Source organism: Mustela erminea, chromosome 3 (genome assembly GCF_009829155.1).
Source record: "Mustela erminea isolate mMusErm1 chromosome 3, mMusErm1.Pri, whole genome shotgun sequence".
NCBI lineage: Eukaryota > Metazoa > Chordata > Mammalia > Carnivora > Mustelidae > Mustela > Mustela erminea.
The window spans coordinates 45,496,752-45,523,341 of NC_045616.1; the positions used below are offsets into that span (position 1 = coordinate 45,496,752).

At 38.0% G+C, this 26,590-nt stretch overlaps 1 long non-coding RNA gene across 1 annotated transcript; it reads right to left on the reverse strand.

Annotated features, from left to right (window-relative positions):
- Positions 1 to 370: 370 nt before the first annotated feature.
- On the reverse strand, positions 371 to 26,338 carry LOC116586114. The gene is made up of 3 exons (XR_004283897.1): positions 26,121 to 26,338; positions 1,458 to 1,540; positions 371 to 434 (listed from the first exon to the last, which is right to left on the reverse strand). It is a non-coding gene; the product is annotated as an uncharacterized LOC116586114 (long non-coding RNA).
- Positions 26,339 to 26,590: the final 252 nt, after the last annotated feature.

Sequence of the window (26,590 nt, forward strand, 5' to 3'; positions counted from 1 at the left end):
TTCCCATCCTTTGGTGAAATAAATCAAGCAATTGCACTATTGGGTATTTACCCTAAAGATACAAACGTAGTGATCCAAAGTGGCACATGCACCCGAATGTTTATAGCAGCAATGTCCACAATAGCCAAACTATGGAAAGAACCTAGATGTCCATCAACAGATGAATGAATCAAGAAGATGTGGTATATATACACAATGGAATACTATGCAGCCATCAAAAGAAATGAAATCTTGCCATTTGCGACAACATGGATGGAACTAGAGCGTATCATGCTTAGCGAAATAAGTCAAGCAGAGAAAGACAACTATCATATGATCTCCCTGATATGAGGAAGTGGTGATGCAACATGGGGGCTTAAGTGGGTAGGAGAAGGAGTTTTCTTTATTTTTATTTGCATTCGTCTTTGTATTCCTGTCCATACAAAAAGTACATCCTTCAAGAGAACAGCATAAAAATTAACATCCTTGTTTCTTTCAGAGTAGACAGTTTGGTTGCAGAGAAGTAGGGAATCTGTGTTCCCCTGGGACAGAAAATTCAGTGGTAGAAACTGGGAAAGAAAAGTCTGTGGAAAGAAAAAAGGGAATGATGGAAATATCTGAGGTCGGGTCTCTGGATTTTTTTATTGGCAGGAAGCCATTTGGCCTGATAAAGACCAAGTTGTCCTGCCCAATCATCTAACCTAGTGGTTCTCGACTGAAGAAAGTTGTAGGCTAAGAGCTGAGAAAGGGAACTAATGATAACACTGGACATCTGAGCACTGGGCTGAAAAAGACAAGTTCAGGTTAAATCAGGTTGCAAAGGTCATATGTATGCCCTTCTTGACTGAAACGGTCTGCTGAAAGGGACATGATGTTCCTGTACATTCCCACAGTTGAAAGCTTTATTCTAGCAAGCAGCAGCATCTCTAGACTGAACTAATGCAACAGCTTCTACTCTTCCTCATTCCGCTCTTGCCCAGACTATGGTTCCTTCTCTCCAAGGAGCCCGAGTTATCTTTGTAAAATACTTTGTAAAAGTATATCGCTCCCTGATTAGAACCTATGACACTTCAAATAAATTCAGATTCCTACCATAGCCTGTGAGATCCTGCCTTATCTGGCCCTTGCCTTCTTTCTAACCTTCGGCACCCCACCACAAGTAGTCATTACAAGACTACTACACTCGCCTCTCAATTCCCCCAGCTTATTCTGACCTCAGGCCTTTGCACTGCTTATTGTTTCTCCTTAGAGCTCTCCTCTCCCAACTGCTCACAGTTACCAAGCCTTACTTCAAATATCACTTCCTTCTCCAAACTATCCCATCCAAAGAAGAGCCCGCAACAATTCTCTGACCCATTTAATTTTCTTTACAGCACTTGTTACTAGATGAATTTCTGATGTGTTAATCTGCCATTTTATCATCTCTTTCTCCTTATCAGAACATAGTATCATGAGAGCAGGGGTCTTGTTATACCTACCATTGTTCCTAGAGTAGATTATTAACTCCCACTAAAGCTTTTGTTGAACATATAAATGAATAATGGCAAACAGGGCCTAGATGCTAAATGAAGAAAAGGGAAATGTGTTTATGAGAATAGATTTCTAAAGGCTTGAATGGCTCAATGGATATTAGGAAAATATCTCAGGGATTAGACCCTCAAAAAATTTGAGCAATGTTTATATATTCAATTGATTGATGGCTTCAGTTTGGTTTCTTATGTCTGTTATTCAAGGCCTAGCCTCTTGTCAACAGTCAAAAGCCTTTTAGATAATCTATACAGAGAAACTTGGGATAAAAATTCAACCAAGTCCAGATCAGAGCTGCAGATTCTAAAAAAAAAAAGTAAAAGGACCTTTGGGGTGCTCTGCAATTCTGCTTGATAATTCTGTTACTAAGATAGTTACTCAAGCTATAAGAATGAAAGATTGATGAAAATAAAAAATCATTTCAAAGTCACAAAAGGTCCAATGGAAGTCCTCTTTCACAGAAATAAACATATTTAACACCTTTTTAAGCTAAGATGATATTTGAAATTGGAAAGAATGAGTCATTGATCTTGTAAATAAGAAAATGCAGCACAAACATGGTATCTGTTTGGGAAGTTTATTTATCCATACTTTATAATTAGGCCCATGACTTCTTTTCCTCATGTGAGGCCAATTTTCCTTGCAAGCTCAAAGCAAATCTTGTTTTAAAAACCATTCAACGCTCTCAGTTTGTGTTGATGTCCAGATAACCAGTTGTTTCAGATATAACTTTTAAACAGACAATAATAAAGCACATATATTAAGTGGATATTCAAATATTGATGCTATAACAAAATGTTATCTCTTCATAATTTTTAGAGACGCCTTCATCACAGATGCTTCAAGATTCTGGCGTTCACTTCACCCAATTGTTTTCTAATTGTTTCTACAGGCAACTTAACTCAGAATTTCCTGCAAGGCCTCTGAAACACACAGATTCCCGAGCCCCCTTCATAGAGTTTCTATTTCTGTTTCTAGAGATTTAAGCTGAGGTCCAGGAATCTGTATTTGTTTAAAAGACTTCCCAGGTGTTTTGAGGAGTGATGCCAGACTTAGAAACAGTAATTTTATTATTTTATGTACTTATTTTTGTCTTGAAATAAGCTTTAGTAGCTTATTTTATTTTCTGCACATTTTAATTTAAATTCTAGTTAACTTGTATGGTAAAATGGGTTTCAGGAGTAGAATGGAGTTGTCCAGCACTTACATGTAACACCCAGTGCTCCTCACAGGTGCGCTCCTTCATACCCATCATCCATTTAGCCCTTCCCCACCTCCCTCCTTCCATCACCCTCAGTTTATTCTCTATAGTTAAGAGTCTCTTACGGTTTGCTTCTATCGAGCTCTCTCTCTCCTTATCCCTTTCTCCTAGAAAAATGGGTGTTTGTTTTTTAAGATTTTACTTATTTATTTGAGAGAGAGGAGAGTGTACATGGCATACAAGCAGGATGAAGGGCAAAAGGAGAGGGAAGGAATCTCAGACAGACTCTATGCTGAGCACAGAGCTCGATCTCACAACCCTGAGGTCACAACCTGAGCCAAAAGCAGGAGTCAGATGCTTAACAGACTGAGCCACCCAGGTGCCCCCAAAACTGATTTTGATCCAACCTCCAACTCAGTCAAGAACCCTTTCATGCACATTCCTTGTTACTCAGATGGGTTTTGAGCTCTTCCAGAGTCGGCAATCTCCTCTCCATGTAGTTTATTAATCTTTGTTGGAAATGTCTGATTCTCAGAAAGCTACTGTTTACATTAAACTGAAATGGGTCGGCCAGTGACTTCCTCACATCGGCCTAGGGCTGCCTTCTAGCCTGATAACTTACATATTTTAATACAGCTTTCAGGTCTACCCATGTTTTTCTTCTACAGATAAATAATCAGTTTCCACAAATGATTATTCACAGATCCTTTATCATCCAAGGTACCCCTGCATCCCAACACAGCATCTATACTCTCTTTTCAGAACTTTCTCCACGACTGTCAGACTAGAGTCCCTAAAACAACTATGAACCACTTGACCCTGCATAGCAAGGCAGCAACATGTTGCCAGAGATCATAAGGAATTGGACATACCCTACAAATTGGTTCTCAAATTCTGACATACTGAATGATGCCATAATGTGAAGACATTGTCACCAGTCCATGGTAAAATGAGAAAAATGGCAAAGTTCATTCAAACTAAAAGGCTATACTTGATTTCTATACTATATCCCACCCAAATCCTTTTAAAATTTAATTTTTTTAATAGAACAATAAGGATACAGTTTGCTTGGTTGGTTTGTTCTACTAGAAAGACAGCCATACTATGTTAATGAGTCCCATTTCTTTAAAAGTTGAACTGTCCATGAAGACCAGAATCTGGGAGCCACTGCCCTAGCTTTGCCTGCCTTGACAGTATACTATGTTCTACAATCCAACTCTTGCCTGATGAACACGAACCACATCACAAGGCACAGTGGCTCACAAACCATTAGAGCACTAGAGTCAATGGAGGTTAATGAAAACACAGATTTCCAGAGTGCACTACAAGAAATTATGGTTCAGAAGGTCTGAGGTAAGGCCTGGTATCTACATTTTTAAAGGTCCCTGAATGATCTTGCTAATCATCAAGGATTAGAAAGCTCTTTCATGACGTGCATTTATCCACTATGTCTCTTTTACGTATTTATGACTTAATATCACCAGGAAACAGAGTTGATTAGGAAAGCAGGGGTCTGGTCAAAAGGAGACAAGCAGATATTGATATAAAAATATTCAGCCTGCTTTCTCCTTAAGTAAAGTATGAACACATCTGCAATTATTATCCTTCTCTGCTCTTTTAGCGTTTCCCTTAACTGGCCAGGTTCTTTGGTTTAGGTTTAGGCCTCCTGGCTCTACCTGCCCAACTCCTCCCAATAAATTATCCCCAACATCCTTGGACTTTATCAACATTTCTATTAAAAATTAGTGCTGAGAATTGTTATTATTATTAACACATAATAACCCCCTTGATAATATAGATGCCTAACTTTGTTAAAATAGCTTCAGATCACCTTCACTTTTATAGAGGCAGCAGCGCACTAACCTTATTTGAGATTTGGACCAATCCGCACTTTCTGATTTCACCTAAATTCAAAGAAGCAGTTTTCCTTCATTCAATACAAATGACACTTAAAAAAACTTCCAGTGACACAGCAAAGGAAATAGTCAACAAATCCAAAAGACAACTGATAGAATGGGAGAAGATATTTGCAAATGACATATCAGATAAAAGGTTAGTATCCAAAAATCTATAAAGAACTTATCAAACTCAACACCCAAAGAACAAATAATCCATTCAAGAAATGGGCAGAAGACATGAACAGACATTTCTGCAAAGACATCCAGATGGCCAAAAGACACATGAAAAAGTGTTCCACATCACTTGGCATCAGGGAAATATAAATCAAAACCACAGTTAGATACCACCTCACACCAGGCAGAATGGCTAAAATTAACCAGTCAGGAAACGACAGATGTTGGTGAGGATGCAGAGAAAGGGGAACCCTACACTATTGGTGGGAATGCAAGCTGGTGCAGCCACTCTGGAAAACAGTATGGGGGTTCCTAGAAAAGATGAAAAGAGAGCTACCCTATGACCCCAAAATTGCACTACTGGGTATTTACCCTAAAGATACAAATGTAGTGATCTGAAGGGGCACGTGCACCCAGATATTTATAGCAGCAAGGTCCACAATAGCCAAACTATGGAAAGAGCCCAGATGTCTATCAACAGATGAGTCAATAAAGAAGATGTGATACACACACACACACACACACACACACACACACACACTAAAATACTATGCAGCCATCAAAGAAACCCAAAATCTTGCCATTTGCAAAGACATGAATGTAACTAGAGGTTATTATGCTAAACAAAATAAGTCAATCAGAGAAAAACAATTATCATATCATCTCTCTGTTATAAGGAATTTGAGAGGCAGGGCAGGGGATTGTGGGGGGTAGGGAGGGAAAAAATGAAACAAGATGGGACCAGGGAGGGAGACAAACCAAAAGAAATTCTTTTTTTTTTTTAATTTTTTTTTATTTTTTGTTTTTTTTAATTTTTTTTATTTTTTATTTCTTTTCAGCATAATAGTATTCATTATTTTTTCACTACACCCAGTGCTGCATGCAATCCATGCCCTCTATAATACCCACCACCTGGTACCCCAACCTCCTACCCACCTGTCAATCCTAAAGAAATTCTTAATCCCAGGAAATAAACTGAGGGTTGCTGGGGATGGGAAGGGAGGGATGGGGTGGCTGGGTTATGGGCATTGGGGAGGGTATGTGCTATGAGTGCTGTGAACTGTGTAAGACTGATTATTCACAGACCAGCACCCTTGAAACAAATAATATGTTATATGTTAATAAAAAAATAAAAAATTAAAAAATCAAAAAGTTATGACCAGAAAAAACAAAATAAAACAAAACAACAACTACAACAAAAAACAAACTTCTAGTGACACATTTATCCAGCTTAAACACTTTAAGTTATAAATTTTATCATATTTGCTTCAGTATCTTTTCAATAGATATCATTTCCATTCTAATTTTTCTATCCAACATACTCTCTTTTCTAGGGAGTATCTTATATAATGGGTCCTATGTTGTGCAAAGTTGAGAAATATAACATCTATGCTGTCATTCAAATAGCTGATAACATATTTTTCAACAGTAGTGGCAGAAAACACAGTGCTGGTGCTTCTTAATGATTCTGCTTGGAAGTAGCATTCACCCCTCACATTTCATGGGCCACAGCAAGACACATAGCCAAGACTAACACTGATGGGGGGGAAGGTTTGAAAATTATGGGCATATGTACCTTTCTCCATTCTTTTGAATTTTTCCCTGTTCTCCAAAATTTCTCAAAGAATATGGTAGTATTACGATCATATCAATTAGACTGTGCATTGCCCAAAATGTAATTTGTCATGATCTGGGAGTTTGAATTTATCTAAAATATTTGTTACTGTTAGACTCCTCTCATTGTGCATATCAATAACCTCTTAATGTAAGGATCTCTCAGTGTTGTCAGCTTAAAGATCATTCTTCTTGGTATAGGCAGAAGAAAAGCGGATGTGTAGTGTTTTGTTTTAACACGATACCGTCATTCTCAAGCAATGGACCTATAATTTTCATCTATTGCTCTGAAAATAGCATGAAAAATTGCTGCTGCTGTCTCTAGTGGTTTTTGTGAGCCTCAGCTAATCTTTGGCTTTAACTCTCTTGAAATTCTTATCCCAGTACTTTGTATTCCCCTTAGTTATATGTTCTTTCATGCACCATTTACATAGATATTTTCCAGCTTTATTAGACAGCTTCTCTACCTGCAAATATGCCAGATTTTCTACCTGTCTCCGCATTTTCTTTACATTGAGAATATTTTAAATTGTGTTACCTAAATCTCATAATTCAGCCTTCCTTATCACCATAGAATTATATTCATTTTTTGAGTCTTTTCTTGAAAATATCTTTATTTTTTAAGAAAATATATCATCAGCTCTTATTTGATACTCCAGCATTATTCTATCCTAATGGGCTTTATTATTTTATTTTCATCATGATAAGTGTACTCTTTAATTTCTCACCCCCTCTTTTTCCCATCCCCCTACCTGCCTCTCCTCTGGTAACCACCAGTTTGTTCTCTATAGTTAAGAGTCTATTTCTGGGTTTCCCCCTCTCTACTTCTCTCTCCCTTTTTCTTTGCTCATCTGTTCTGTTTCTTAGATTCCACATAGGAGTGAGATCTTATAGTATTTGTCTTTCTCTGACTGACTTACTTCACTTAACATTATACTGTCTTGCTCTATCCATGTTGTTGCAAATGGAAAGGTTTCATTCCTTTTCATGGCTGAGTAACATTCCTGCAAACACACATACATATATATACTGCTTCTTCTTTAGAAAATGAATGGTCATCTTTCGAGGGACACTTGGATTGCTTCTGGAGTTTGGCTAATGTGAATGATGCTCCAATAAACATAGGGGTGCGTATATCCCTTTGAATTAGTGTTTTTGTACTTTTTAGGTGAATGTCCAAAGTGTGATTTCTGGATCATGGAGTAGTTCTATTTTTAATTTCTTGAGGTTTATTTTTTTGATGGCACGATTATAAGAAGCAATATAGCATAAAGTTTAAGAATTCAGTCTCTGGAGATGAAATCTGAATCTTGGTTGGGTTTTGGGGTTTTCTTATTTTTTATTTTTTACTCATTTTTTTAACTTAAATCAACAATTACTAGGAATAGAAAGTAAACAAAATCCTATTAATAAGTGAAATGGAGCACAGGAAGATGCAGCACAGAACAGAAGGGGGACACAGTGAGGAGCATAGCCTAACATCGATGGATTTTGGAAAGGCTCCTAGCTCAGACTGAGGAGATATACTGGGGGACAGTAGAAACAAGACGCTCACTGAATGTCCTTCAGTAAAATAGCTGCATTAGTTCTCTCTTTCTCTCTGTCTCTCTCTCTGTGTCTCTCTATTCACACACACACACACACACACACACACACACACACACACACACAAGCTTGTAACACACCCCAGGATCTATGCATGCAGAATAAATGGAAACCCAGTATTCATTCCTCCAAGATAAAAACAGCACAGGAAACTAAAGGAATTGAGTAAGCTTCTTGGGAAAAGTACAGGCTGCTAGTGTGAGCTCTGGTTACTTTACCCACTCACCGTTAGGCAAATCCTCCAGATAATAAGCTCTACCTACATACAAAGAGCCTTCAATTCAGGGAAGAGACATCTTAGGGAAAGAAACTGCCAAGAAAACCTGCAACCTCAACCTGGAATAATCAACCTAAACAAGAATAAGAATAAACCTAAATAATAGTTAGCAAGGACTACCAGACATATGAGGAAGACTAACAGCATCAGCTGTAGACTCAGTAGAATATAGTGGAAGTGCAAGGAAATGAAGAACCTGGTTTTTCTTTAATTCTAATTAGAATACTCAGAAGTTTAAAAAAACATTTATTTATTTATTTTAGAGAGATAGGGTGGGGGAGGCAGAGGGGAAAAGCGAATCTCAAGCAGACTTCCCCATGGAGTGTGGAGCCTGATGTGGGGCTTGATCTCACAACCCTGAGATCATGACCTGAGCCAAAATCAAGAGTCCAAAGATAAATCAACTAATCACTCAGGCACCCCAAGAATCCTCAGAAGTTTTTAAATGATGTTGTAATCTTAAAAACAGTAATAAGAATCTATAAAACTAGCACAGATCACAGTAAGAACCAGGTCTTAGAAATCTTTTAAATGCAAAGCTGAAAAATTCATAAAAAAGCAGCAAAAAATTTAAAATATCATAACATAGAATGAAAAAATACAGAGATGAAACACATGATGGAGAATATAAGAGTCACAAAGTATCAATCCACAAAGTTCAATGTCCAGCCCACTGGGGGTCCAGAATGAGGACAAAAAAAATAAAGGAAAGGAAATTATTAAAAAAAAAAAAAAAGGAATAAAATACAGAAAGACACAAGCCATCACACTGAAAGGGCCCCTGAATATTTTCACCATCTTATATAGCACTGATTTAATAGACAAACTTAAAGTTGAGAGAACAAGAAACAAAACACACTATTACTGTAGTTGAAAAAAGTAACAACAGAAAACCTGAAACTAAAATACAATACCATATATTAGGGGAAAGAATGGAAGAAAAGCTGAGAAGTATTTCAACAAGTTATATCTACAACATTCACTGCAGTAAATCAATAATAATTAAAATTGAGTAATCAAGAAGTAAGTTAGTAGATTATATTCACCATAACTAAATATAGTAATACCCATATTACCATAGTTATAGAAGAAACCATTAAAAAAGTTAAAAGTGATTTTAACTGAGAAGAATGAGATTTGCCAAAAAGAGAAGAGTATATCTGGCCACTGAATCTCTATAGTAGATGATTTTTTTAATTTATTATCTCATGCTCTATTCAGGCTAGTACATTTTTGTGCAGCATAAAGCCTTAGGTCTATATAGACTGCAAGTAATGAATTGTGTGATAAAACAGTATGACCCATGGCCAGGCTCTATGGAAGTATGCAGACAGCTTTAGGTGGGAGAGTGGATCACTGACTGGGCTGACCTCAGGTGAACGTCATCCCTTGGGTAACTACAAAAGCATTTGAGTCTCCTTCCAAAACCCCAGGCAATACTGTTTTCAGCTTGACTGAGCTGCCGAGATTCCCATACCTCAGTAGAAATGAGACTTTTCATTGGATGCCATTCTGTCATATCAAGCTTGGATTTCAGTACCTCTATTAAGTTGTGCCCTTGCATTAGAATTTAAGAATATAAAACAAGATTCTTTTGTAATTGTTTTTAACTTCAGTAGTCTCAGCTACTGAGTTGAAATACTTACTTCAACAAAAATGAGTGCCTACTTTGTGCAAGGAACTGTGGGAAATACACATGTAAACCAGACAGATTGGGTTCTCTCAAGGAGCTTAGGAACCACCAAATGAGAGAGTTGTACGCAACTAATTTTAATACAAGACCAAATGCAAGTGAAATGGAGCATAAAGAAGGAGGAGAAGGCTTTCAGTTTAGGAAGGGATCAGGAAAGTCTAAGTACAGAGCTGTCAGAAGTGAGCTGGGATTCTGGGCCTTGCGTCAACAGGATGCCTTCTGGCTAGTGCTGTGATACAGCTGTGACTTGGTACATAATCTGCCAGTGATGTTATCTGAGCTGTACCTGCCCTGGCCAAAGACAACGTCACTATCTCTAGTTTGAAGTGGCTTTTAATTTCTGCTGAGTAAATGTTACAATCATTCTAAATGCCTTGCTTACCCACATATATGCATTTTCCTTGGAAGATATGAATTTGTAAAGCATAACAAGTTTAGAATTCTGTGTTGTAGTATAGGTAAACCAGAACTCATTCATAATTCCAACTAAATCCAAACTTCTGGGTTGTTTCTATTTTAAAAGCATCTCTCAACATGCTTTCATGTCCCTGTCTCTACATTTTACCCGCAAATCCGGAAGATTAAAGAACCGGAGAATGTTAAAATTGGAAGGGATCTCGGCTATTATTCAATATAATCCTATCATTTTACAGATGAGGAAACTAGGCCAAGATACAGTAAATGTGACTTCCCAAGGTTACACAACTATGAAGAGGAAAGACTGGACTTAAACCAACTTTTTGAATTCAGATCCAGAAGCTCTTTCTTCTGGAGAATATGGTGAAAGAAAAGTAGGGGACAGAAAAAAATAAAAGGCAATAAAGAAATAAAAACTAATGCTTAATTTATTGGCAGTAGACCTAGAATTATCAGTGTTTCTGAAATAAATTCCAAATAACTTTAAAGGGACATTTTTTTTTTTATAAACATATAATGTATTATTAGCCCCCAGGGTTCAGGTCTGTGAATCGCCAGGTTTACACACTTCACAGCACTCACCATAGTACATACCCTTCCCAATGTCCATAACCCCACCACCCTCTCCCTACCCCCTCCCTCCCCGCCACCCTCAGTTTGTTTTGTGACATTAAGAGTCTCTTATGGTTTGTCTCCCTCCCAATCCCTTCTTGTTTCATTTATTCTTTTCCTACCCCCCAAACCCCCCATGTTGCATCTCCACTTCCTCATATCAGGGAGATCATATGGTAGTTGTCTTTCTCTGCTTGACTTATTTCGCTAAGCATAATACTGAAGGGACATATTTTTACTGAGACCTTTCTACTTGGACAAAATGCACACATATTGGCTACCAAAATACAAAATATTTCTTTTCAAACTATTTTAATTAATTTTTAAATTATTAAATAATTGTTCAAAAATGAATAGTTTTGTTAAAATACAGGGAAATGGTAATTAGCCAATCATCTACTACACATACATAATTTTTGTTTCATCAAAGCAAGAACAGGAATTAGTTTTAAAATAGGTACTCCCTTGTTATACTTAATATTATACATCCAGAGACATCATATTTTTAAAATAGACCATATTAGAATGAAGACTGTATTGTATTTGTTCACGACTATCAGCATGTCATATAGTCCTTGGTTTATAGAATATACTCGATATATAGTAGTTGAATAAATAAATAATGATAATAATAAAAAATTAATACCATATTGCATTTGAATTTCCTACCAACCTTTGTAAAGCATACATTATGTCCAATACCAAGTGGACATATGTGAACCATATGGTCCAACACCATTCTTTGCCATGTAAATATGGTAAAAATCTGGCCTATAATACCGTTATTTGGATGCGTTCAAAACTTTACCTACCCATGATTTAAAATCAATGCATCCTTTCCCAAAATGGACTCCACAATTAAGGGCCTTTCTCTAGACGCAGCTGTAAGTAAATCCTAAGTAAAGCCATAGACTGTGCAGAATACTGCTTCTGCTTTCCTCCCTTCCTTACCCAGCCTGACAGAGGGTTCTGGAGGTGAAGCCCAAATCTGGCCCCAGACCCTGCTCCGAAGCTCAAAAGAGGGCCTCTAGACTTGCCCAGAGTTTCCAGTTCAAATCACCAGATGCCTTCTCAGCTCTATAGACCACGAAGACCACTAAGAGGCTGACTAGGAGAAACCCTGGAATTGCAGAGGGAACTTCTCGTCCAGAGGGCTGTTTGCCAGGGCACAAGGTATGGAAGTATACATCAGAAAGAGAACAGAGAGATAACTCACAAAGTTTAACAGAGAATATTAAGAACCCCACTGGGGAAGTTCAAGATGGATCCTAAATATAAAAGGCATTTATTTAAGAATGAAAACTTTTAAAAATATTGTGCATGTAAATAAGAAGTTTACACAGCTCTTATTATTTTCTTCCTCCATTTTATAGAAATAAGAAAAATGTGTTGAAAACTGATGTCACTGAGGTTTCCCAATTGTTTAAAAAACAACAAATGAAATGAGTGCTTCTAATCTTTTTTGGTATGTTTATACAACAAAAAAAGGAATGTTATAATAGCCTCTAACTTGTCTATTTTAATGTCTGCATATTTATACAGCTAACTATAAACAAAATATTACAAGTTTGGCCTTTTTTTTCCCCCCAATTATTTGTATGTAAAGTCACTTAAAGTATAAAATGATATTTTCCCCTATTATCCTAGTAAATATATAATCCAAGACCAAGATATTGAGAAAAATAAAAACAAAGGGCAACTGTTAGTGTAGCCGGGTTCTTCCTACCTTGGCTTCTACCACTGAGTCACTGTTGATGTTCTATACAACTGCACCCCCCACCCCACTTATCTCCAGCTGAGAAAGGCCTGAAACACAGTTATGCACAGAGAAAGGAGGAAAAGCTGCCAAGAGTGGTTTGCAAGTCTTGATAACCTCCATGTGAGGTTGCTGTGACTCTTCAAGACCATTTGATGTCCTGTGTCCCAAGTCCACCTCAGAAGGAGACAGCAGCCCCAGAGAGGAGGCAAAAGTCAAAGACAGGACTTGATGCACAGGATCTAGAAACTCATCAGGACTGGGCCACACCCCAGGAAGAAGACTTCTGCACTAACTCCAGGGGGGAGAAAAACCCTGATAGCTCAACTTTGCACTTTTCTAACAAAACTGAACCAAGGGCTAAACATAATCTGGAAACTTTCAGCCCAAATGAAGATTTTAAGAGATGCAATCAGGGAATGAAGAAATAACAGCTTGCTCATTTTATGAGCAATGTAAGCACTGGAAGCATGTTTTCTGTTGTGAATATTCTGAAACATACATGTATTCTTATCTGATGGCAAGAAGAGAAAACAATTGCAAGAAGGGTATAAGAAAAAGAAGGAAAGCCAGATATTTAGTCACAAATTTGTGGATATACATACATTAGCATATGGAACAATTATCTTGAATAAACTGATCATCTGTTTGGCAGTTTGGTTCTGGATGCAGCTTGGACTTTTCCAGGACTGTGGAGGCTGGATAGCTGAACTTCCCCACAAGGTCAGGGAGATCTGTTTGCTCACTAGGTTGATTCAAACTGGACTTCCTTGTTCTCACATCCACTGTTTGCATGAAGAAATTACAGTTTGAACTTTTTCTTCAACTACAGTAATTAAATATTTCCACTGAGTTTGTGACCTATTTTACCTGAAATGTGAAAATGCCTTGTTTTATTTTTTCTAAAATATTCTTAACCTCAGTAATCTTTATTCTTTCTAAACATTTTCTTTAATGAGTCTTTCCTTTTCTCATTTTTCAGATTTTCCCTTTTTTTCATTTTTAATTTCTTTTCTTTTGTCATTTTCTAAGTAGTTAAAAAGGAGAAAAAAATGGAAATAAGCAGAGAATGCTCACTGGAGTAAATGCTTCCAGCATGACTTTCCCACTGAAGTTTTCCACATGCAGGGCAGGTAAGAAGTAGATAAAGGATTGAGAGTTGTGAAAGGCCACTGACTCCCAGCTCATATTTACAAAGTTAGACCTCTGATATTACCACCCAACGAGGCTCTATAACATCCCAGAGATATGCCACAATACTAACAGAAGACATTTATCTCACTACATTAGAAATGTGTTCCATGGCTAATTTTACCTCTTACAGTCTGCTATGAACAAACACTCATTCACATATATATCCTCATATTTGTATCTTATAATTTCTCATAAAAAATAAAATTACGGGGGTGTGGGAGGTTGGGGTACCAGGTGGTGGGTATTAGAGAGGGCACGGATTGCATGGAGCACTGGGTGTGGTGAAAAAATAATGATACTGTTTTTCTGAAAATAAATTAATTAATTTAAAAAATTAAACATATTGTATGTTTTCTGTGTCAAAGGGGCTAATTTGTTAAATGTAAGTGTGTAAGAATGTTACTTTGTATAATCCTATTTGGACACCTCATTCTTGACAATTCCTAAAGCTTCAAGAAAAGCAATAAAAAGCCTTTCCAAACTTTGAGACAGACTGGTCACAGATTAAACAAATGTGTTACAACTCTGAACATGTAGCTCATGCTACAGAATTCTTTATCTCACATTTTCTTTTCCAGCAGCTCTAAACCACTTAGTGTTGTCTATACATGGCAAGCTCTCTCATGCTCCTATACACATTACTCCTTCTGCCTCAAATACTACTTCATCTTATTTCTCTCCCCAGAGTGATTCAGTTCAATTCCACCTTCTCTGTATGACTTTCTCTGATAACTTCTTGCATCTACTCACCTGCTAGGCACTGTGCTAGATGTTAAGTCAGCAAAATGAAAACACTGAACCTACCCTCAAGATGCATGTATAACACAGTGGTCCAAAGGGGTATTTCGGGAACATTTTGTGATGAGGGTCAGAAAGAGGATCAGGGAAGTTTTCCTGGATGAGGTAAGAGCTGAATCAAAATTTGAAAGGCATGTAGAAACTACTGAACAGAAGGCAGGAGGAGGGGAGGTCATTCAAAACAGAATCTATGATGAAGCAAGGCTGGGGAGAAAGAATGCTAATTGAGAGGTAAATATGCCATTTAAGCGAGAGCAGATTTCATTTTTTCTTTTTTTCCTTGAAGGTAATAGGGATCATTTTAAGCAAAGGAATGAGATGATCTGATGTACCTTTTAGAAACTGTAGAGATCAGATCAGAGAGAACAAGACTAAGGCAGTTAGACTTCTTTGTAAAGGAGATGATATGTGTCCTTAGAATGGGAATGAAGGAGATGAAAGAGAATTTGCAAATTTGAAAGAGATAACTGAGTGAGAAGGGAAAGGCCTTGGTGATAGATTGGGTGTGATACACAAGGGATGGAAACTAGTCAAGAGGGAACCCCTAGTTTCTCTGCCTTCTTCCTTGGTGAACAGTGAGAACTTCATAGGAATCAGGAATCCAAGAGGCTGAGTTTTGAATGTGTTGAACTAGAGAGGCCTGTGGAACACAGTTGCCTATGTTGAAAGGCAACTGTCTGTGGGGCCACTACTTGCAGCACGACCTCACGCTGGGATTGTCTATCTTCTCTAACTTGAACTTTCCCTAGATAAGAAGCACTGTCCAATCTAAAAACCATCCCTTCAGGGCACATAAATGAGCCCATGCTCCCCGTGACAGACAAAGTTCTCCCATTCTCTCTCTCTCTCTCTCGCTCATTAAAGCAGTGCTAACTCAGAAGAAATAACCTGTAAGGCTGGAAGTCCATTACCCCTTCTGGAGATAGCAAAAACATGCACTGAAGAAAGAAAGGCTATTTTCCCTTTATTTTAATTCAATTTTGAATTCTATTTCCTACCCATTTTCAAAGGGACCATTGTTTCAGAAGAACCGAGTACTTTCTAAGGTAAATAAATAGAGTGAATAACAATCTTGTTTAAGAGTCCAACTTATTAACAGAAAACATGTGTAGACTTAAGCATTAAAAATAAATATGCCTTTAAAGATGACCTGAGAGGCTTCTTACCTGCCAAGAACAGAGTTCAAGACCTCAGAAAGTCTGTTTTCCCAGAAATGGTAGATTATATTGCTAATGATGGCAAGGGCATTAAACCATAAGTTTTTTTTTTCTCCCTATAATTTTGGTACTATTTAGGTAAGTTTTGTAATAGCCTGAAATAAGAGAAGTACTCTCAAGACTGATCTTGGGTTGTGAAAATTGGGTCTATGATTTCATCCTTTGGAAGAATGTTTTCAGTTCCTGCTTTTCTTTCCAGGCATGTACATTTGGGATGAGCGCTTCTTATATTTGAATTACATCTTAGTGGTCTTGGTTCTGTTGGTTTACACAAGTATAAATTCATTTTTAGAGCATTTCCTGTCATACGTAGTTTAGTTTAATTGAGCATTTTTTTAAGATTTTTTTTTTTTAAGAAAGAGAGAGGGGTGGGGGACAGTGAGGAAGGGAGACAGACAAGCAGACACTGTACTGAACACAGAGCCCCACTGGGAACTAGATCTCAAGACCCTGAGATTGCGACCTGAGCCAAAACCAGGAGTCGGCTGCTTAACCAACCGAGCCACCCTGGAGCCCCTAATTGAGCATTTTTAATAAAGAGTATAGTTCTTTTTTCAATATTCTCATTTATTCCAAATTAGAGGATGATTTCTAAAGGTTGTTATGAATCAACATGACAATTACCAGCAGCAAAATGTCTCCAAATGGACCATAGGGAGTGGCAGACCTAGAGGCAGGTCAGCTTGTGGAAGAGAAATTGATGTTGTCTTCCACATTCAATGACTTGTCTGGTTTTCAAATGATGAATAAACAGATGAGTCAGTTTCTCTTTTTCTAAGGGACTTTACATGATTAGGGTCAGAAACTCCGCAAAGAAAAATCTTCCTTGGTTTTATAATGGTGAGCTGATGAGATGCCACAGTGATTCATTTTTAAAGGTGCTGGCTATTTTCAAACAACTGCTGAGAGACCTTGCTGTTCCCTGAACTTGGGAGGCTGGTTCTAGCACATGCACAAATTCTGCTTGCCATATGAGCAAAAGTGAGATCATCCGGGTTGATGCTGGCAGAGTCTCTGAGAGTGCAGTAATTCATGCTGTCAGTTACCATCAGCAGCAATTTGCTTCTGGATTGGTTCCTGTGAGCACTCATGTGAGTATTCTGCACAAAGGACCAGAGTGCAATATTCTCTTGGATTTCAGGGACTTAGTGCCGTTTCAACATATAATCAAAAGTGCCACGTAGTTCACCACCTTGCATTTTGTTTTAAAGAGACAGAGGCTTAAAATTGGATTCCTTTCTTCTCTCCAAAAAAGGAACTGGATGGCGATGTGGATCTATCTTTAGAGCTCTCTGTTGGTACTTCTCTGGATTCTAGCCTGTTGGTCAAGTGTAAAGTACTTTTTTTTTTTTTTTAAGCTGTCATTCCACTGTCCCCACAATAATAAAGATCAAAACTTTGCTTACTCACAAAACTTCAGTTATTAGATTCAACTCACATGTATGGTCAACTCTTTAAAGATTTTATTTTTATTTATTTGTCAGAGAGAGAGCGAGAGAGCAAGAGAGCAAGAGCACAAGCAGAAGGGAAAGTAGGCAGAGGAAGAAACTGCCAAGCAAGGAACCTGATATGGGACTCCATCCCAGGACCCTGGGATCATGACCTGAGTCAGAAGGTAGATGCTTAACTGACTGAGCCACCCAGGTGTCCCTATGATCAACTCTTAATTACTATAAGGCAAATATAAAGGGAAATAAAAAGTTCCCTCAAGTTGTTTAGTATCATAATGGTACATTCCTCCAAGTTAAGTACAATTTCCACAAAATTCTATGTCAGAGAAGTTTGGATGCTGCAGCCCGAGCTTAAAGGCACATTACTAAAGAACCTCTGCAGGGACACCTAGGTGGCTCTGTCGGTTAAGCATCTGACTCTTGATCTCAGCTCAGGTCATGATCTCAGGGTCCTTGAGCCTTGTGTCCAGCTCCATGCTCAGTGTGGAGCCTGCTTGAGATTCTCTTTCCCTCTGCCCCTCCCTCCCGCTTGCTCCCATTCTCACTGAAATAAATAAATAAATAAAATCTTGGAAAAAAAAAAAATCTCTGCAAAACAACATAACTTCATTGAGTTCCAAATAATTTTAAGACATTAAGAGCTCTCTTGCTACCAATGTACCCACTAGTCTCTTTCTGTTTAATGCTTACTATTGAGAATCCATGGGATTCAGGATTATGGAGCAATCCTGAACAGAAAGGGTTTAAGAGGAAGGACAAGGCACTCCCTGTGTCTGAGAAATGGTAGTTTAGTTTCACTCAGAAAAGTGAAAAATACACCCAAGTCTCTAGTGCCACTGTCAACAACATATATATTCTTTTGTATTAATCTATAATCTCTTGGCTGTTTCCAGTTGAAAAATTACTTCCATACTGTATCAAGCTCAAAAATGCTCAAAACCATGGCATCTTACTTGATTAACATTATTACTCAGCCATAAAAAAGGAGGAAATCGTGCCATTTGCAACAACATGGATGGACCTAGAGGATATTACGCTAAGTGAAATCAGTCAGAGTGAAAAAGACAAATACCATATGATTTCACTTATATATGGAATCTAAAAAGCAAATGAAGAAACAAATAAAAAGCAGAATGAGTCCTAGAAATATAGCGAACAGACTAATGGCTGCCAGTGGGGAGGTGGGGGTGGGGGCTGGGCAAAATGGGAGAAGGGAAGTGGGAGATACAAGCTTCCAGTTATGGATGAAGAAGTCACAGGAATAAAAGGCACAGCATAAGAAATATAGTTAATGATATTGTAATAGTGTTGTATGGTGACAGACAGTAGCTCTACTTGTAAAGTAGTATAATTTATAAACCTATAGAATCACTTTATTGTATACCTGAGACTGAGGTAACATTGTGTGTCAACTATACTCAATAAATAAATAGTCTTTGTCAGATAATAAAAAAAAAAAAATTCTTACATTTAAGATCTACCTTCCTCTACCTCTAGAATATAGACTAATGAGGGGAGGGACTTCTGTTTCTTCACTTACGTATTCCCAGGGCCTGGAACAGGGCATGGTGCATGGGAGGCACTTAATAAAAATGTGTTAAATGAATGGAATAGTGTCCTATTCTTCAGCCTAAAGTCCTACCTCTCTTGAACAAGTCTTACTGGCCCATCTGTTACTGACTTCTGACTTCAGTCTGCTGGCATCTTCTCTCTCATCACTTTTCTTCTATATAATTCAGCCAAATGCAGATTGTATGCAATTTCTTAAATGTACCATGTTTTGTCTCCCTGGAGGCCTTTGCATATGTTCCTCCATTTAGAAGACTTTCCCCTCCTAGTCCCCTGTTCCCTTCTCTGGGAAATTTTTCTTCGTTCTTCAGTCTCTTGTTTCAGAAAGTCTTAACTTGGTGTCCAAAATAGAGCCAAACAAGCTTTGAGTACCCTGTGATTCCATAGCAGCACTTACCATTTGGACAGTCATTGCTATATGGCAGTGACATAACTAGTGGCATCATGATATTTGTGAAATTACCCATCAGTATTTAGGCTTCAAAGGAGCTCACAAGGAAATTAGCATGATCCTCTTAGAACTGGCATAAAAATATTTTAAAAAAATAATCAGGATATACTGGAAGTCACAACAGTATAAGGAAACCGTCATATCTCTAAAACTACTGAGTGGAAGCATCACTCCAGATAAATGACTAAAACATAAATAATCAGCATCTGTGTGAAAGCTAATAGATTGTTCCATAGATAGTCACTTCTTGCTATTCAAGTCTCAGTAAAATGTCATTTCCTAAGAGAGGATATCATTGACTATTCTATGGAAAGTTACACCAGTCACTATTGCCCTGCTTATCACCTTCCTTTCAAGTCTCTCTCTCTTAATCATTTCTGTGTTTACTAGTTTATTTTCAGTTCTCCCCTCTAAATGACAGTCCATGAAAACAGGGACCTTGTGTATTTTGTTCAGTATTTTTTATTCCTAGAACCTAGATGAGAGCTTGGCACTCTAGCAGATGTTCAATAAAATTTTTTTTTTAATTTAAAACATTCCTTATCAATACTATTATTCCAGTGATAGTTCTTCTTGTACTTTTTTTTTTTTTTTGCAAATTGTACAAGTTTAGGTCATAATACAGACCACATTTGACATTCATGTGGACTATACCCCAGACTCTTTTTAAATCCCACAACTTCAAATAACATAGCACAGAATTTCTACCATTTTAGGTACTGCATTATATCCAGTTTAACATCTCAATCTTATCAGTTCTTGTGAAGCAGACATTTGCCACTCTTTGCAGCCACCCTAAATCTTTTGAACATTTTTTCCTATATAAGAGGAATCTCAAACTTTTTTGTCATACTTCCACAAAGTGGAAGCCAGAAACCCACTTTCCCAGACACTAGCTCTCTATATCACTATTACTACCAACAAGAAACATCCACATACAACTTGGATTTGTAAGAGAACACTGAATTCATAAGCAGAAACCATCTAAAAATTCATTTTCTGGTGAGTGTAGTTGGATAGGTACCCAGGTTTGTGGGAAGCCATGGTAGAAATTCTGGGGCGCCTGGGTAGCTCAGTGGGTTAAGCCTCTGCCTTCGGCTCGGGTCGTGATCCCAGGGTCCTGGGATTGAGCCCCACTTTAGGGCTCTCTGCTCAGCAGGGAGCCTGCTTCCTCCTCTCTCTCTGCCTGCCTCTCTGCCTACTTGTGATCTTTCTCCTTCTGTCAAATAAATAAATAAAATCTTTTAAAAAAAAAAAGAAAATAAAAGAAAAGAAATTCTGGCATCCACTGACCAGAATAATTAATGGAAGTTATGGTGTCAGTGTCCAGCAATGATGACAGTGTGGCTTTTGCTGGACCCATCAGTACTGTTCTTTAGGCAGTGTTCCTGAATACATGGCATCTAAGTCTGATTCCTTGGCTCTTCCAGAGAATCTATGAACCACATGATATCCTCTAATAAATTCCTCTCCTGCTTAAAGAAACTAAAAAGAGATTTGTTGTTTGCAATTTAAACAGATAAAATATCTGACTATGAATTATTATTCTTTCTGTGTTTTTTAATTTATTCTAAAATGTTTAAGACATTCACAAAGGCTATTTCTTTCTTAGCCCTAGAATTTTTCCATATATATCCATCACTGGAGGTAGCAGTTGTCCTTCTTCTTGCAGAAAGATGTTCATCACTTTATCACTTCACAACCATAAAAGCCTGGAAACTGAGATGGAAGAGCACTAGATTGGTGGTGGTACCCATTCACTTGTTATGAGACTTACTCCTACACATCAGCTTCATGTTTGGGATACATACTTTAGATTACTATAGTATGTGGATTACTATAAACCAAGTACATTTGGGATCTCTAAAGAATGATCTAGAACATTATGTTCAATAATGGTCTAGACAATGGTCCCGGTGGTCTAGACAACAAATACAAAACCTATAATTATGTCTATTAATTTCCTAGAAATCTGAATTCATGAATGAGGACAAGAAATCTGGGCCTCGCATGATCTAGCTCTTGTCTACACTATTCAAATCAAACCCATAATCTCCAATGCTACTTTTCAGTTAAGCTATCTTTTCCAAAAGATTTATTTATTTATTTATTTTAGAGAGAGAGTGAGCATGAGTGGGTTGGGGGGGGAGTGGGGGCAGAGGGAGAAAGTGTTTTATAAAATACAGCATACTTTCTTGATAAAAAACCCTCAAGAAAGTAGGAATAGAAGGAACATACCTCAACATCATAAAGGCTATATATGAAAGACCCACAGTGGGGAAAAACTGAGAGCTTTTCCCCTAAGGTCAGGAACATGACAAGGATTCAGCAAATGGCATTAGTAAAATTGAGCAGCAGCATGCAGAAGGATGAAACTGGACTGCTTTCTTATACCACATACAAAATTAAATTCAAAATGGATGAAAAAGCTAAATGTAAGACAGGAATCCGTCAAAATGCTAGAGGACAACATAGATAGCAACCTCTTTGACCTTGGCCACAGCAATTTCTTACTAGACACATCACCAGAGGCAAGGGAAACAAAAGCAAAAATGAACTATTGGGACTTAATCAAGATAAAAACTTCTGCACAGCAAAGGAAACAATGAACAAATCTAAACAGCAACCCATGGAATGGGAAAAGATATTTGCAAATGACATATCAGACAAAGGGCTAGTATCCAAAATCTATAAAGAACTTATCAAACTCAACACCCCAAAAATAAAAAATCCAGTTAAGAAATGGGCAGAAAACATGTACAGACATCTTTCCAAAGAAGACATACAAATTGTTAACAGACACATGAAAAAGTGCTCAATGTCACTCATCATTGGGGAAATCAAATTAAAACCACAATGAGATACCACCTCACACCAGTCAGAATGGCTAAAATTAAGTCAGGAAATGACAGAAGTTGGGGACTATGCAGAGAAAGGGGAACCCTCTTGCACTGGTGGGAATGCAGACTGGTGCAGCCATTCTGGAAAACAGTATGGTGGTTCCTCAAAAAGTTAAAAATAGAACTACCCTACAACCTAGCAATTGCACTAGTAGGTATTTGTCCAAAGGACACAAACATAGTGATTCAAAGGGGCACATGCACTCCAATGTTTATAGTGGCAATGTCAGTAGTAGCCAAACTATGGAATGTGCCCAGATGTCCATCTACAGATGAATGGATAAGGAAGATGTGGCATATAGACACACACACACATTTATATAGTTTGGAATACTACTCAGGCATCAAAAAGAATGAAATCTTGACACATGCAATAATGTGGATGGAACTAGACTGTATTATGCTAAGCGAAATTAGTCAGAAAAAAGCAAATACCGTAGAATTTCACTGATATGTGGAATTTAAGAAACAGCACAGATGAATATAGGGAAAGAGAAGGAAAAAAATAAAATAAAAATAGAATGGGAGAAAAACCTTAAGAGACTCTTAATTACAAGGAATAAACGGAGGGTTGCTGGAGGGGATGTGGGTGGGTGTTGGGCATTAAGGAGGGCACTTGATGTAATGAGCCTGGATGTTATACGCAAATATTGAATCACTAAATTCTATCCCTGAAACTAATACTACACTACATGTTAACTAAGTTAAATTTTTAAAAAATCTTGAAAGAAAAAGGAAAGGGATGGAAGGAAGTAAGACTGGAGGAGGGCAGACCTGAGGTGTAAATGGAAACAACCCATATAATCGATTCTTACATTATGTAACTCTTTAACATTATTTTAAAGATTTTATTTATTTATTTGACAGACAGAGAGCCCAAACAGGGAAAGCAGCAGAGGGAGAGGGAAAAGCAGGCTTCCTGCTAAGTAGGGAGCCTGATGCAGGCCTTGATCCCAGGACCATCAGGACCTGAGCCGAAGGCAGACACTTAACGGACTTAGCCACCCAGGCACCCCTCTTTAACAGTTTTTTTTTTTTTTTTGAAGATATTTATTTATTTATTTATCTATCTATCTATCTATCAGAGAGTGAGAGAGAGTATACAAGCATGCAGAGTGGCAGCAGAGGCAGAGAGAGAAACAGGCTCCCCGCTAAGCAAGGATCCTGGGATCATGACCTGAGCCAAAGGCAGCCACTTAACCGACTGAGCCACCCAGGCATCCCCTCTTTAACATTCTTAATAGTCCATCTCTACCCAAACCCAACACACACACACACACACACACACACACACACACACCCTCCCCAGGGAATAGGGGACTCAGCCCAGCTGTGGCTCAGGTTTCTGCTCTATCCTCCTCCATTTCATTTGTCTTCCTTTACCACCAACTCAAAGACAACATCTGTTCAGCTGGTGGGAAACAAGACTGAGGAATCTGCTGAGTTGTCAAGACTTCCACTAGCAGTTTCTCCTCTCCTGTTACCCACTTGCCTGAGCCTTCTTAGAGCCCTCCCTTTCTCCTCAGCACTTCCAATATTTTCAAAATCAAAACATTTATAACCACTAAATGACAGTGACTTCAGTACAGAACCACCTCTACATCTCTTCCCAGAAATCCCAATTTTCATGTCCCAGCCACTACAAAGGCTTCACCAACCTTCCTCACACCATTCCAGGACCATTCCAGGATCTTTTAGCCAGTATAGTACCTGGTACTTGTGTCTAACTGACAGACTCAGGGCAAAAAGAGAGAGAAAAGTGGAAAATATCAGATCCAGGATTATGACATTTGTTCACATTATTGGCCAACCCAAGGCATAATGGTAACCAGGAACAGTTTCCTTCTTTCTTCCCTTCCTCCCTTCCTTCTTTCCTTTCCTTTTGCCTATTTTCTCCACACCACCTCTTTCTGCTTTCTGGTTGATCCTCCTCTTCCCTAAAACAACTTCCAGGCTGTCAGAGACCATTTCTTTCTATTCTCTTCTGTGTCCCATTGCACGGAAAAAGGGGAACTCAGTAGGTCCACCATCCTCCTGATCTTACCTTGCAATGCCTCCTCCCATGTAAGCAAATCTTACTCCTCATGGGTTCCATCAATTCAAATTCTGCTACATCATGGGCTAGCCAGACCAATCCTCTAGACTGGAGCCAAAACAAACTTGCATCCTGAATATAGCTTAGTTTTAACCATATAGGAAAGAGTATTTCAGCTCTTTCCTTTTGATATTCTCTACCTTATGTTGTATTATATGTGACTATGTCTCATCTCCCACACATGGCTGTGAGCAAAGGACTGATATTTATTTTTCTATCTTCTACATACCTTGTACATAAATGTACTCAATACATTTTACCAGGTGAGTACATTACACACACACACACACACACACACACACACACACCTATATATCTATCCATCTATTAAGCAACTGATAGCTAAAAGTTTAATAAGTGCAGGGGTACCTGGGTGGCTCAGTCATTGAGCATCCAACTCTTGATTTTGGCTCAGTCATGATCTCAGAGTTGTGGAATCAAGTCTCACATGGGGCTCCCTCCTCAGCATGGAATCTGCTCCAGATTCTCTCTCTCCCTCTCTCTCTGCCCCTCCCTCTGCTCTTACACTCTCTTTCTTTGAAAATAAATAAAATCTTTTTTTTTAAGCTTACAAAAAACAGATTAATAGAAGGAAATTAACATATAAAGAAAGCCATAAAAAGAAGAAAGCCACCTACCATCACCACAGGGGAGGTTAGCCCCTCCTGCACTGGCCCTTCCAGAAAGGAAGAGAGAGAGGCACAAAGCAGAAGGAGCTGATTCACAGGGTCTTCCAAGTACAAAGACCATAGAGAATAAGCATAGCTCACATACTCTCCGCTGTTTATCCCTGAACATTCTGTAGGGATTTCATCAGCATTTAAAAAAAAAATGAGTATATATTCACCACAGTGGAATCTCCTGACTTAATTTTTTTCCTTCTTAAGTTTAAAGGAAAGTCTACATCAGACTTCAGCTGGCTCCTAGACTTTTGCCAGTTTGAACACACCTGGCAAACAAAACAGCTGGCTTGAACAACTGAGGGTCACAAAATGCAAAATTATTAGTGCTAAATCATATTAAGCATTAATCATATAATCAGGGTAATTAACCTAATTTTCAACACACATATTGAAGCAACTGGCATTTATTCTACATTCTCCTCACTAAGGCATCACTACGTACTTAAAGTTGTGCTGACATTTACGTGAAATACACATTTATCAATTTTTCATAGGAAATCTCCTCTTGCAATTAACTACAACATCTACTTCTGCTTACATATTAGATGTCAATGCTTACTACACATTCATATAACAAATATAAAGCATCTTTTACACAAAATGTCAAATGTGCTTTCATCAGTGTTCTCATAACAGTAACCCTCGCGGAGAGTGGGCCACTGCAGCAGAACTGTAATTTATGGTCCTTACCCAGGACAGAAACATAAAATTCTTGATTTTTCATTTCCTGTATAATTACTGCCCACCCCCCTTAATCATATTATAATAGATCCTTAAGTATAATGTGAGTAAAGATCTCTGGTCCTGAAAGCAAATGAAATGATGGTGAGGGTGGCATAGAAATACAGTTATTAAAAACTGGTTAAACAGGGATCCTCCTAGCATTTCAGATTGGCGAAAGAAGCAATCAAAGGCTGTTGCTGACGGGAACAGATTGTATGATAAAAAACAATAAAAGGCATTGAAATAAAATTTGCTGTAAGTCTTCCGTGGATCAGTGTGTACTTACAAATTAAAAATCCATGACTGACTCTTTTCATGGTCTCTCCTCTCTTTGGTTAGTCATATGTCTTTCCAGGATACACACTGGATATGGGTGGCTGCAGAGATGTGGTTAACATCTTATTTAAGTTCTAGTATGCATTGTTAGGCCACTTTTTGTCGTGAGATTTTGTTTGGTTTTTTTTTTTTTCTTTTTTTCCACTGGTGTTATGTTTCTAGAGCTGTGGTTTGTTTTTTTTGTGCAGTTCTTTGCCCTGGGAAAACCAACAGAGTAAAGATTATACATGGAACCAATTGGAAACTTCCTTGATCAAAATCTGTTCTTTAGATGAGCGTTTATTATTACCGTCATGCCCTAAATCCACCTGCTTGAGTAAAAAAAAAACATTTAAAATAATCAGCCTATGTTATGTTTACAGGATACGACATTTTGTTTTTCTGTTTTTTTTTCAATGCATCTATTTCTCTAAATATCAT